The 14,972-nt window shown below is 40.6% G+C and overlaps 1 long non-coding RNA gene across 2 annotated transcripts in view; it reads left to right on the top strand.

The window, feature by feature from the left end:
* LOC120380544 overlaps nt 1-14,972 on the top strand; it is a 113,210-nt gene that overhangs the window by 52,137 nt on the left and 46,101 nt on the right. The window contains exon 3 of one of the 2 annotated variants that reach the window (XR_005587798.1): nt 7,466-8,395. The exons of the other annotated variant lie outside the window; for it this stretch is intronic. This is a non-coding gene — a long non-coding RNA (uncharacterized LOC120380544). Of the gene's footprint in view, nt 1-7,465; nt 8,396-14,972 lie in introns of those variants that run through there. 2 annotated transcript variants of the gene reach the window in all.

The raw sequence follows: 14,972 nt of genomic DNA on the forward strand, positions 1-14,972 counted from the left end.
CTCTTGAACCTCAAAAAAAGCCCAACTTTGGTCTAAGTTTCAGGTTAGGATCCTGGTCAGTTCTTATTTAACTACAATGTTTTGTTCCTCCTAATAAGTGGTTGTTTTTTTTAAAGTCTAAAGATAATTATTTTCCCTAATCATTAGTAGAGATGGGCTAAGGAATTGGGATTGGGATTTCTGGTTTCAGTTCAAGCCTGAATCAAAGATAGAGGACAGGTCAGGTTTAAGATTGGAATCCATGGTGAGGGAAAGGTAGTTAAGATCTGGAATAGACTTCTAAGGGAGGCTGTGGAATCCTTGTCATTAGAGGCTTTTTGGAACAGGTTGGACAGCTGTCAGGGATGGTCTAGGTTTACTTGATCCTGCCTCAGCGCAAGGGGCTGGACTTGACAACTTCAAATTCTTACAAAAGTGATTTTTCCTCCCTTGGTATTCTACTGTTGAGAATAGCCCACTTCCACCTTAATTGAATTGTCTCTTTAGCACTTGGTAAGGTAACTCCCATCTTTTCATGTACTGTGTATTTATACCTGCCTATTGTATTTTCCACTCCATGCATCTGATGAAGTGGGTTTAGCCCACAAAAACTTATGCCCAAATAAATTTGTAAGGTGCCACAAGGACTCCTCGTTGTTTTTGCTGATACAGACTAACACGGCTACCGCTCTGAAAAATATCCCTGATGATGATGCATACAAAGAAGGCCCGGAAAAGTTGGACAGGCTAGCTTGGTCCCCAAAAGAAATATAAATCTTTGCAGTCTGGAGGGAGGTTCAGGCCGAGGAGAATGCATTTTATCTTGTGAGACACAGTTCTGCATTCTGCTTTGGAAGCAGAATTGTCAGCACATTAACCATCGGTTAGACTTTTTGATTAAGACATTTAATATACAAACCACAATTCAGTTTTGCTTCTCAGATTAAAGTAATAAAAATGCTAATATGAAATTGTGATTTTATTATAATACTCGTCTCTGCATTTCAGAGCTAAACATTTGCCCTATACAGCCCTAGCTTTGATGATAGTTATCTGCCATGTCTCAGAAATACTAACAACGTAAGAGGGCTTGTGCATCTACAAGTACCTGAGTAATAATGTTCTTTGCCCTCATAGAGCTTTCCTACTATAGATCTCAAAACACTTCAGAGTTTTGATGGGCAAGTATTATCATTCCCATCCTACAGATGGGGAAATGGAGGCACCATAGAGATAAAGTAACTTGCTCAAGATCATTAGAAGAGCTGGGCATACAATCTCTATTTTCAAATGCCAGGTCCAGACTCAACCCAGTAGACTGTAGGTGCATAAATCCTGAGAGGGGGAGGAATTATTTATGGTGGTATTATTGAGTATTGGGATGCAATTACTAAAAGGAAAATGTAGCTTGAATATTCCTAACTGCTATAGAGTAGAACTGTATTCCAACAGGAGCATGGCAAACCCTACTGCTTGGACCACTTTAGGATGGGATTTTCAAAAGGGCTGAGCAATGGTCCAACTCTGCATCCATTGAAGTGTAATGGGAGCATCACCATTGACTTCAGTGGGAGCAGAAAAACAACAAGAAGTCTGGTGGCACCTTAAAGACTAACAGATTTATTTGGGCATAAGCTTTCATGGGTAAAACACCACTTCTCTTTTTTTTCCCTTGAAAAATCCTACCCTTGCAATATACTGGTCCTGACCCTAGAACATGTGCTGTGGGGAACAATTCTGGGTGCTAGATTAGATGATGTCACATTAAATGGGTGGAGCTGGCTGAGCAGTCCAAAATCTGTCTGTGAGAACATTTGTTGGATTTCTGAACAGCTGTTCACTTAGGCCTTGTTTGTACCACTTATAAATTGTTATTCGTGAATGCTGGTGCAAACATAGGTTTTGTTTCATATGAACGTTTGGGGAAAGGCTGTTCTTTGTGCAAGTACACCTACCCCGCTGCAAACAAGGTGCCAGATTTGTGTGACCACAGGAGTTTTCACTGTTCTCAGCAGCATTTCGCTTTCCGTATTCAACTGTCCAAAAAGCTTCACTCAACCACTTAGGGAACAGAAACAGTCCCATGCAATGCAAGTGATAAGTCTCACACCAGGTGCAACGAATAGCGAAGAGTCAGTCTGCAAACAAACCATAGTCTGCAGATCATCTTGTCTAGATCACTAGGTAAATACTTAGTAATTAATCCATTCACAGAAATGAATGATGAATTTACAAAGGATTCACAAATTAGGGGGAGGGGAGGAAGAAAGGGCTACATTCATCAGATAACAATCTGCTACAAATTATTCAACCAGCTCCATTAATAGGCCTTTCTCCTTCTAACTTCTGTGATCCCATCACTCCCAAGTTTTTGTAGTCTCCTGCAGCGCTCCCTATAGCTCCTTCTTTTAAAAGCTCCCAAGAACAGTTTCGGAAATGTTGTGGTTGTCCTCCATCAGCTGAATAAGAGGGAAACTAAGCCACGTGTGTGCACTTCATGAAGCCTTAATAGTACGTGTATGAAGATGTTTGCTCAGTAAATATTTTCACCAATTGGTCACTGCTGAAAGCAATGAGGATGCAAAATTAAGCCTTGAAAGGATAAAGCTGCAGATGATTATATAATGTTTTGGCTTAAATGAAACCCAGACATCTTTTGCTGACAGACTGTGCAGTATAATAATGCAAGCTTAGAAATTACAAGAGCATGTCAAAAGGAATGGCTGCATGGTTTGCAGGCACTAATTTTTTACAGTCATTCCTGTCAATCATAGGCAAGAAAGCAATATGGAAGTGCACCTAACTAGCATTCACCAGAGGTGGAAATCTGTTCAGCTTTCATACATTTTGAGAATGTAAATTGAATTCCAGTGCTTGGCAAATTTATATTGACATCAGAAAAAGTTCTCCTGTAAACGGGAATCATGTTGTTATACTTCTGGGTTCAAAGGATCAGGTTGCAACCACATTTCTGGGCTTCAGATGAGAGCTAGAGGCTAGCATAACTGAAATGGATTCTCCCTGCAGTTTCTCATTCTTCATTTATAAACTGGCCAACTAAATAATAAAAATTAAAACCATATAAGAATATAACAGGAAAAACAAATTCTAATCATTGGCTGGTTTTGTCATCATCAATTCTAGATGTCACTTGTGAGTGGAGTCAAAGTGCTGAGCGTGATCATCCTAAAATTCCCAAAGCAGGTGTTTACATGTGGCTAATATTCCAGCTGACTCACTTTCAGAACATAAACATATTAGCTAAGAGATTATTGCTCTCAGATTTATGTTATGTTATAATCCAGCTGAAATCCAGTCACTATGAGAAAAAGTGGAGTAATCCCTTCAAGATAATCTGTTTTAGATGCTTCATGAAAAGGACGTCAGACAACTATGAAACAAACCAGTCGGTATCTTCAGTGCCTTTTTAACATGAGTAAACATGGTTTTTGTGTAATTCAAAGCCAATTAAAAAAATGATCAATTACATACTGCTGCATTTGTTCTTGGCTAAAAGGGTGAAAACCAAAACAGTAACTTTGTGCCAATATTGCCATTCTAATAACATGTTTATAGCATATGCTTCAGGACAAGAGCCATATTTCCAGAGGTTAAAGAGGATAATACCCATTCTATTTGGCTTACCAGGGGACCAAGACAAGGTGCTATAGATATGAGAGACTTATTTTAACCCTTTGGGGAAATGCACATGGCATGTCAGCTATAAATTGGGGAATGGATAAAGAATTTTTAGCAGATGGCCCAGTGAAGGCAAATGCTGCTTGTGTAACATGCAAGTTAAAGCCCTCTGCAGTGAATGACTCATCTTCAGGTCTCAGGGAACTGGGAAATGCAGCATTTGAGTCCGTGTATCCTTGGGAATGAATGCATTTAAAGGCTGTACAGAGTGCCACACTGTATAAATATGGGTTATACTGGCATTGAAACATTGTGGTTTAAAAAGGCAATGGACTGGCAGGTGCATGAGTGTCTGATGCCATTTAGTCTTCACGTATGCAGTATAGTTGTAGCCGTGTGGGTCCCAGGATGTTAGAGACACAAGGTGGGTGCGTTGATATCTGTTATTGGACCAACTTCTGTTGGTGAGTGAGACAAGCTTTCGAGCCGCACCGAGCTCTTCTTCAGATCTAGGCGGCTCAAAAGCTTGTCTGTCTCACCAACAGAAGTTGGTCCACTAAAATATATTACCTGACCCACCTTCTCTCTGTTTAGTCTTCATGACATGTCCATGTCACAGTGTTCCCTATTGCATTGCATGAAGAGGCTGTGCTAATGTTTAATGTTCATTGCAGAATGTGCCAAGCACTTTACATATCATGGTCAGAGGAGCCCATGTAGAAAAAGGAGACAAAATGAATAGAAAAAGATATTGTAAATTGAATAACCTACAGCATAAACTTTATTAACCAAAAGTGAGATGAAGCAATGGAGATCTAATGAAAATAGGATGACAATTTTCAAACAAGCTTTTCTTTAGTCTCACCGGTGGAAGGCATGGTACAAAATCCTAGAGAGATTATTGAGCTCTCAGAGTTCCAGAGAAATAGAAATCCTTCCACATGATCTGCATACCCACATGATTGGCAAGGCTGTCCGAGTGTTGAATTGGGCCAGTTTCTCCCTATAAGTATGATCTCAAACAGTGCTTTGACTGCTTTACTGAAATGTGCTGTAGGATCGGACCCCATCGGAATGTCTCTGAATTTGGTGGAAGTTCAGGTCTAGATCTGGGTCCTGTCTTTGTCCTGAGCTCTGTGGGGGAAGGTCAGTTCTGATGCTTGGGCCTGACTCTGAAATGCAGTGGCATTTCCCGCGCTTCAAGGACTATGACTATCATTAAGGCTCATCAGCAGGTTGATTATTTGATCACTTTCATGAGCACAGCTGCAGTCTTTTCCATCTGCTCTCAGGATGATGTCATGAGAGTGCCTTCTTGACAGAAGCCAAAATAGGCCGATCTGATTGATGTACAACAAAATAAACAAACAAAACACCTCAGCATAAAATCTGTAATGAAGATAACTAGAGAAATATAACAGCTGTTCAAATAAATGGAAGGGAAGGATAAAGTGGCCTGAATTACAATTAAATTTTTTTATATAATAAAAGGGGAATAAATCAAAGATATTGTCCCTATCGACAGATGCGGTGCAATTCAAATGAAGGAGTTTAACAATCATAAGGTAGTTCAAAGGGAAAATTGTATGCAGGATTTGAATCTCTTCCCATGATGATGGTAATTTCACTGTCTGGCTATTGTGCTGGCCTACTTCATGCTTTTCATTCTTATCACAGAAATATGAATGGAGAAGGAGCAGAGATGAGGGAGGAATTATTGATCAGTGTGTCCCTTGTGATAACTTCAAAATTGGATCTTTTGTGTGCCAACAAAGCAGGCACATAATGGAAACATGTGGGCTGCTTTATTCTGACAGGCTAAAGCTTTATTTTCAGCAGCTGGGGACTGTGTCAGGGCTCACAAGCGAAGTATGGCTCGCCTGGTCATAGCTCAGGTGCTGTGGGAAATGATATTGTGGATTGAATGGCTAGTATTTTTTCAGTCAATAAGGGGTCTAGTGCCAGAGCATTGGGTCCTGTTTCTGGGAATGCTGGTCTCCTACATGAGAGATTCAAGTGAAATTCTAATCTCCTGTGGCCATTGGAGATCCCATGGCACTTTGGTGTTAGCAGCGGTGTCCTGGCCAAATTGCAGTTTGGCATAATTGAAGTCTGCCTCTTTTAAAATTCCTCTTGAAGTTTCAGTTGGAAACCATGTTCAGTTGGAAAACCAACTTCTAAAACAGTTTTGGTACCTATGCTTTCAGGGTTGGCTGGAACCAGGAAGTACAGAGGAGAATGAGAGTGAAAACACTTTCTGATGATCAGAAAGTTTGAGTTCTGGTTCTCATTGTAACCAGAATCGTTCAGGATATTCATTCATCCCTCCTATTGAATTGGGGTCAGCTGAGTGAAAGAGGGAGAACGGGGGTTATAGCTCAAGGAACTGTAGGGGAGAAACACCTGCTCAAGTGTCAAAAGGAAAGGCCATACAGGAGAGAGAGCTTGGGTAGTTAAGGAGTCGAGTAGAGAAAAGGGAAAGCAGGCAGAAGCAATATTTTCAGACTAGTAAATATTATCAGAGTGGTGGATTGCAGCAGATCTATGTTCCTGTGTGAGGAGGACAAGAGCATCAGTTGCACCAACAGGGCATATCAATATTCTTGCTTTAGCTCTCTCATTCCAGACTGGACCAGGTGTGAAGATGAGTAAAGCGAGGAGCACTTCAAAAGTGGAATAATGGCATGGTGAAATTTACTGTCCAAGCTCTCTGTGGCAGGGTCCATCTTCTTTGTTACATGTCTCTACAGTGCCTAGCACAATAGCACCCTGATCCTTGATTCTGAGGTTCCTGGGAGCTACTGCAATGCAAATAATTAAGAGACAAGCTCTTCTGGAGGATGCATGTACATTGCACTCATTAACATCCCTGGGAGTTGTATGTCTGCATCAGAGGACAAATTTGGCCATAAGATGTGAAGAAAACAAGCATCATTACAACATTGAGCTCTGGACCTGTAACCTGCTTCCTATCCAAGGTGTATGAGGCTGGCGGTATCAATGACATCAGTGTTATGTGCGTTCGCTTATTGGCTGAGCTGGCTCCTCTCTCGCTGTTGGTGCTCAGCTAAATGAAATGGTTTTGCAAAGCAGGAAAGCAGCTCCACTGCAGACACAATCAGATGTGAAAATAGCTCATCGGGATTTGGGTGCAGTTTTTTGTTTGGCTGTTGCTTTTATGGCTAAAAAATAGATAATTGTAAAAAAATAGCCTTGCAGATGGCTGCTGGGCTGTGCGCTCTGAGATTCTGGAAAGAGATGCAAAAGCAAGACCATTTGGTATCAGAGAGCAGGCAGATGATGCAGGCTTTGTGCCAGGCAAGTTTATACAGGCCTCAGTAAATCTGTAACTGCAGAAACAAGCAAGATCCAAAGGCTTGGATTATGTGCATAAAAGCAATGTACGTTCATTCATGTAGAAAAATGCATTTTTCTAATAACTGATATGTACTAAATTGAAGCCATATTTTGGCATGGCTTTAAACTCTGCCTGTGTCTGTATGGCCATTTGCTGACAGTGTGCGTGTGAATTTAGGCAGTGAGTAAGGGACATGCCACAAATTGGGAATTTGTACTTATCTGAGCTGCTTCCGCCTGAATCAGGCTAAATCTCATGAGAACAAGCTGAATCTTTGCTGAAATCTCTATGAAACTCTCCCGCTCTGTTGCCTCAGCTAATACTTGGTGTTCATATTCTAGCTTTTAATATATTAAATTATTACAATGTGTGTTAAAGCTAGTGGAAAAACTTGTTAAAAATTGTTCTATGGATTGCAAAGTTTCCAAGCAGCACTAAAATCCATAAGAATAAATACACATGGGTTATAGTCTTCTCTCATTCACACAGACTATAATTCAACTCCACTGAAGCCAAAATCCATCCTAGCTAAACAGGAGCACCTTTGCTGAAGTTGCAGCCAGTGACATCCGTGGTGAACTTGGCCCACTGCCTAGACTTATTGCAGCAGGACTGAGAACAGCGCAGTCTGGACCACATGCTTCCAGTCACTTCAAACTCATTCCTCTGCTCAAGATTCTTGTCCTTTCAAATTGTTCTGGTATTCTAGTGGATTGAGTTGTTATGGCCTTGTCCACAGCTGAACAGTTGAATGAAAAGAATGTTTTTTTCCAAATAATTTTAGTTAGAGGTTATTTTCTGACTTCTTCGGTTGTTATGACTGGAAGCTAATTTCAGAAGTGGAAGGAGAAGGAGCTGCTTGCACTAAAAGGAACAAAGTTTGTTTCATCCCGGCAAATAGTTTCTAAAAATTAAACACAATGGTAAATTAAGCACAATGGTTTGAAAACAATGGTTTCTAAAAATTAAGCACAATGGTCCAGTCACTGGGGTTTATTTTGGGGTCCACTCACTGGGACTGATCTCCTGTAAAAAGATACAATATTTATATCTTTGTAACAAATCTGGGACTACACAGGATTGCCTATTGGTCACTGTCCTGTGCAGCATGGCTGCCCAAAATCTTATGGGTAACAGGAGTAGAACTCTCATCTTCATCTGCTCCTAAAGCACAGCCCCCTACCACTAGAGTTAAAGAAGAATCTCCCTTAACGGTTAGCAGCATAGGGTTTATGACAGGCAGCTGAGCAGTCATGACTTCATCCCATAGAGACAGTTTAAAAAGGAGCCGGGGCGGGGGGCCGGAGGCCTAGCTGTTAAGTACAGTGTCACGCATAACAATATTAAAAGAAGATTGAGAGCCAGTTAGACCTTGAATTGGTCTTCAGTCATGCAGTGCAAAAGCTATTATTGTAAATTTCTGGTACTCTGGTTAAAGTCAGGTAACACTGTATAATATAGTATTAGTGCTGGTCAAAATTTTTCCCTTGAAACTGAAGCTGTTTTTGACGCAGAATTTGAGTTTTCAATTAAACAACTTTTTGCAAAATACCAGCTTTCTGTCTCAAACTTTGATTTGATTGATTTTTGGAAAACCAAAACATTTTGGCTGACAACTGAAATATTTAGAATTTGGATATGCTGCTGCAATGCCTCATGGGAATGGTAGTTTAGCTGCCTAAGGTCCCCATTCTCGTGTATGGACCGGGCTCCCAAGAATGAGGAATATAGCTTCATTGGTGTGTAATCCAACCAGGGACCTCGGTCTATAGAGGAGAATTGGAGCATAAGGCAGCGTGGCATCATTTCTAAATTAAACTTTTCAGGTTTTGGTCCAAATATTTACATGTCTGAGTTTTTGTGAAAGACTGAAGTTTTTCCATGGAGGGGAACCTCAATTTCTGTCTAGCGCTGTTTAGTATCCAATATAATGCAAAATAGTGGGCTTAATTCTCCACTGCTTTTACTCCTTGTGAAATCATGTCCAGCGGCACAAAGTGGGTATAACATGGTCCCAATTGAGATTTGGTAGCATTTTTATACTCTTTTTGCATAGGCGTAAAGGCTGATTCAAGGAGCAAAGCATGGAGAATAGGGCCCAGTGGGTCAGAGCCATCAAATGAAAAAGCTTCTGCTGATTTAAGTACTTGCTGCCATTTCAAGGACCTATTGCCCAGCTGAAAATTTATTATGACAGAAATGAGATGAGCTAGTTCTGGAGTGCACTGCTTGAGAACTGACAAGTACTTGTACCCTGTTTGCCATTCACCTGAATTATGCTTTTTCTCAGGAGAGCAATGCTAAGGAAGGCAGGCCTGCTTCCAGTTAGCTGCCTATTTGGACAGACCTGTGAAACATATTTCTTGTTTCCCATCCTAATATAGCACCATAAGGTCCTGACCTTGTAGACAGTGATTTGTTTTAGATTTTTCAAAACCACGAATGTCCACCTATCTTTGGAGCTGCTGTTTTACTCACTGAATTAAGCAGCTGTCCCACAATTAGAAGAGAGAGTATCTCTGGAATTGGGACACTGAGATTAATGATATTCCAGGCCACATTTAGATGAGCTTTGATCTGAACTGTATTACTGGGAACAAAAAAAAATCTCTAGTGATGTGCATGCTGTACAAGCAAACTTGAAGAGAATGGGTCTTTTCTGCCTGGCTAAATAAGTCTCCAGTGATCCATGTGGGAAGTAAATGCCATTTTCAGCTGCCTATGGGAGATTTGCTTTATTTTTTCCCATTTTAATATGAGCTAGTGGCTTTTCTTTCCTTCTTGGTTTGCTGTAAAGTGAGGGGGTCTACACAGAGCAATTGTGATCAGCAGCTGGAAGACCTAGCTTAGCTTTACGGTCATTATTTTTATATTAAATTAGTAATCATAGCAGTCAAGCAGAACTATATAATCTGATGGCTTTGTTTCAGAAAGATAGTCTCCCCTTTTGGGGAAGAAATGCTTTTGGTCCTTTTTACATTAGCCAGAGGGCAAAAGGTGCTGAAATCCATTCTTCAGTTAAAAAAGATGGATGCAGCAGGGAATCCAAAACTGAGAGAGAAGAAATGGAAAATATTGGTTGCAAATGCTCCCGGTTAGTGCTATCTATCAGCATTTCGGGATCTAAAGGCATGTCTATTCAGGGTGGTGGTGGGGGTGGAGGTAGGGGTGGGGAGAGAGAGGCCCGGAATAGCTAGTGCAGAGTAGATATTGCTAAATAGCTATTCTTCACTAACTCCTCACATGGACACACTCATTTCACAGTAAGAGTGCTTTTATTTGATTTAGCTAACCCCCTAAAACAGTGGTTCTTAACCTTTACTGCAACCTGCACCGCTTTGGTTCTCAAAATATGTTCTCGCACCCCTTATCAAAAATCGTTGAAGTAGGTCAGTTCCAGTGGTTTCCCCAGGAATTGAAATTAGACCAATGAGATATATAAAAAAAGATATGAATAAAGTAAATGTTTTGTTAGGATTATGCAAATTTAACATAAGAATAATGCAAGTTACACCAAAACACATAACAGGTCTAGATTTCTAAAAAAATATACATTTAAAAAAAAAGTATTTAAATTGACTTTTGAAAAGTAAGCCATCATGGGGTAAGAGGAAAGTCCTCTCATGGATCAGTAACTGGTTAAAAGATGGGAAACAAAGGGTAGGAATAAATTATCAGTTTTCAGAATGGAGAGAGATAAATAGTGGTATACTGGGACCAGTGCTGTTCAACATATTCATAAATGATCTGGAAAAATGGGTAAACAGTGAGGTGGCAAAATTTGCAGGTGATACAAAACTATTCAAGATAGGTAAGTCCCAGGCAGACTGCGAAGAATTACAAAGGGATCTCATAAAACTGGGTGACTGGGCAACAAAAATGGCAGATGAAATGTAATGTTGATAAATGCAGAGTAATGTACATTGGAAAACAATCTCAACTATACATACAAAATGATGGCATCTGAATTAGCTGTTAACACTCAAGGAAGAGATCTTGGAGTCATTGTGGATAGTTCTCTGAAAACATCCACTCCATGTGCAGCAACAGTCACAAAAGCAAACAATGTTGGGAATCATTAAGAAAGGGATAGATAAGAAGACAGAAAATATCATATTGCCTCTATATAAATCCATGGTACATGCACACCTTGAATAGTGTGTGTAGATCTGGTCACCCATCCTAAAAATATATATATTGGAATTGGAAAAGGTACAGAGATGGGCAACTTAAATGATGAGGTATGAAACAGGAGGAGAGATTAAAGTGACTGGGAATTTTCAGCTTAGAAAAGAGATGACTAATGGGGATATGATAGAGGTCTACAAAATCTTGACTGGTGCGAAGAAAGTGAATAAGGAAATTTTATTTAATCCTTCACATAACACAAGAACTAGCAGTCACCCAATGAAATTAATAGGTAGCAGATTTAAAAAAAACAAAAGGAAGTATTTCTTCACACAATATAAAGTCAACCCAGGAACTCTTTGCAGGGGGATGCTGTGAAGACCAAAACTATAACAGGATTTTAAAAAGAACTAGATAAATTCCTGGAGAACAGGTCCATCTGTGGCTATTAGCCAGGATGAGAGGGATGCAATGCCATGCTCTGAGTGTCCCTAGCCTGTTTGCCAGAAGCTGGGAATGGGCAACAGGGGATGGATCACTTGATGATTCCCTGTTCTATTCATTCCCTCTGAAGCACCTGGCCTTGACCACTGTTGTAAGACAGGATACTGGGCTATATGGACCATGAGTCTGACCCAGTATGACCATTCTTATGTAAAAATTAATTATAATAAAAATGTTTAGTACAGAAACTCCCCAACATAATGACCTCCCAAGATAGCAACAATATGAGATAACAACCTTGGCAAATAATGCATTTTAAAAATCTTGAAACATATTTATATAAGTTTCCATTCCCAGTCACAAATCTAGCATTCTGGAGCAAAGTGACTAAAATATAGTCCAACAAACAAATGTTTATTTAACTCCACTCACTGGTGTTGCCCTTGGTCAGTGGAGACTCAGAGTTCAGAAGGGCTTTCACATGAGTACACCTTCCAGGTGGGGACAAAAAGCACAGTTTGTGGCCATGGCTGTTCATTGTTGTGCACCGTTCACTCCACCACTCTGTTGCCAATGGCCCTGCACAGTAACCTTCTGCTGTCATCTACCACTGTGACCTCTGTGAGTTGGTCTCTTGAGGTTCCACCAGCTCTCAGTGATTTCAGCTGAGCCCTCAGTGCGGGAACCTCGCTGCTAGTGCAGTCTGGGTTGTCTCTTACACAAAAACACTGTACCTACAGGAACACTGTCCCCACAACAGGACTAAGCACTTAGACCTGATTGTCAGTGATTTCGGCTGCAGTGGTCACTTAACAGAACAAAAGACTATCTATGGAGCCTAATCAGCTCTGTCTTTAAACAGTGGAGAGGGACAGGTCCCCACCCTCTCTCTTGATGCCTTCAAATCATCACAGGCTAAGTACAGTTCTACTGCCCTTTACTCATACAATAAAGAACAACATTTCATCATTCAAGTGGTTTGTAACCCAACCCCAGCCAAAATCTATCACTTGGACAACACAGCTCTGTTTGCTGGATACCTAGGTAGATTAGGTGTGAATGTAACGCATCAAACACTTTGTATCGTTTATTTTAAATAATCTGGCCCTGAAGCCTTAGCCCCCAGCTCATCACTAGCTGTCAGGGAGAACTCATTTAGACTTTGCTTACAAATCATCATTTGAAATTATTAGGTTGGCCAACATCACCAAAATGAATGCACTGACATCATAAAAAACAGCTGTATAAGGAAGCAAGGATGCTAGTCTATGGTCATACTTTTCACAGCTATTATACTTTTTCAGATACACATATTTTATCATACACTGTATAAGCTTTTAAAGTGTGTATTAATGTTTCAGTTTAAATTCAGATTTCCAAACAGTCACTAAATTGGTATGTAACTAGCTCACAAAACTTGAAATCACTGGTCAGTTCTTTAAACCTAGATATTTGTTTGTATATTACAGTAATCATTAAAAATGTATAATGTTAATAAATACATAGATTTGATTAAACAAAGTAGTTATACGTACGTGCCTGTGCTTAATTTGTGTTTTTGATGATTTACCTTCTAAAAAAATCTGGCATGTCTTGCACCCCCAGAAAGGGCATCTCGCATCCCAAATTAAGAACCACTGCCCTAAAGACACCCTTGGTTTGACATAAGAGTGTCCACTTGGGGAATTAGTGAGAAAGAGCTATTGTGCTTTAAATTCACACCCTAGCTAGTTTGCATTAGTTTCCCATGGAGACAAGCCTGAAAGTTTCCTTGCTCCTTCATAAACAGTTGAAGGGTCCAGAAGGTGCTTGCTGCTCAACTATGGTTCTACAAAGCGCAGCCAACTTTCCACGAAATATATATAAAGTGGGGAAATAACCAACAGGTGCTAGAGGAAACTGGCTGTGGCTAAGAAAATTCACCAGGAGTGTGATCCTGCAGACTTTACTCACACGAGCATTTCCATTGGCTGGCGAGAAGCAATATGGCCTAGTGGATACAGGATTGGAATTCAGAAGACATGGGTTCTTCTCCCAGTTTGGCCACTGGCATGCTCTGTGACCTGGGGACAGTCATTTTAATGTCTTTTTGCTTCAGTTTCCCCATCTGTAAAATGGGGAGAAGGATACTGATCTCCTTTTTCAAGTGCTTTGAGATCTACTGATGAAAAGTGCTATATAAGATCTGGGTATTGTTTGTGTTATCTTTATATATGTAACAGTCCGTGTCTGGCCTTTTAATCCAGGGCACCTAATAACTCCTGATTGGACCCCTTATGAAGAAAATAAATAAATATCCCTCCAGTCAGGTATATTCAGGTGACCAAAACTATAGATTCATTGAAAATAGATTAGTGAGCCCAGAGGGATTCTGATGTTAGTCATTTTTAAAAAGGATCTAACTAGCTATGTGAAGGTTGTGCCACGTAGGAGGGCACTCCATTGGAGAAAGTACTATCCACCCTCTGCCAGTAGAGCAAAATATAATTGAGGAACCACATGAAAAATGAGCACTCTATTTCAATGTGGCATTTTCAGAAAAATGCCTCCTACTCTGGTGTGTGGGTGAGTGAATAACTCCCAACTAAAGCCCCCCATTCCATGTTTCCAATTCAGTATTACCTAATGAGTGTAAATTACTTTGGGCCAGAATAACAACTTGGGATGGGTAAGAGGGTTTCACTTTAATGAGCAAAGGGCTCTTCCAGATCCTGTATTGTTAGAGTTCTGCTTTTGTAACATTCAAGACTGACCTTTCCTATCCTGATAAATAATTGGTAAGCAAATATAGTTCACTAATACAAGATTGTCAAAGGACAACTTTATGCAGTGTTACACCAGGGTGTCAGGTGGAAGATATAAAATTGTTAAGCCCACAGAGCACTTGACTTCGTGCTCTATGCAAGTCAAAAGTCACCAACAAAGTCACACCAGTGGTGCCTGGCTTATGAGCCTTTCCCAGTCTCTTAAGCATCTATGGGTTTTTGAAAAGGCAAAAGATATTGTATAATTAAAAATGTCTTGTTCCTTTTTGTGTGTACCCAAAGCTCCTCTTGATGAAACCTCAAGCTAACCTATCTCGACTCATCCTCCGAACACCTTGATTGCATCTTGCAAGCTTATAATCTGGCATTCTCTATTTTGTCTCCAGGAGTTTGGGCCCATCGGGTGGTGGGAAGAGTGATTGTAGTGGACAGTCGCTCTCCCACTTTGAGGGAGGCCACTCGTTCCGGTTGCCTTCGGCTTGTCTAGACAAGGCACGATGCTGCAGAACAGGCTAGGGCTCTTGTCTCCACCCGAGGTGGAGCAAGACCCCCCAGGTCCTCTAGTTCCCAGCCCCACAATAGTGCTGGGCACCAGATAGTCACGGCCAAGCTTTAGCCTGGGCTTGGAGGAGGCTCAAGCTGCCAGCAATTAAACACAG

The sequence above is a fragment of the Mauremys reevesii genome, linkage group 13 (genome assembly GCF_016161935.1).
Source record: "Mauremys reevesii isolate NIE-2019 linkage group 13, ASM1616193v1, whole genome shotgun sequence".
NCBI lineage: Eukaryota > Metazoa > Chordata > Testudines > Geoemydidae > Mauremys > Mauremys reevesii.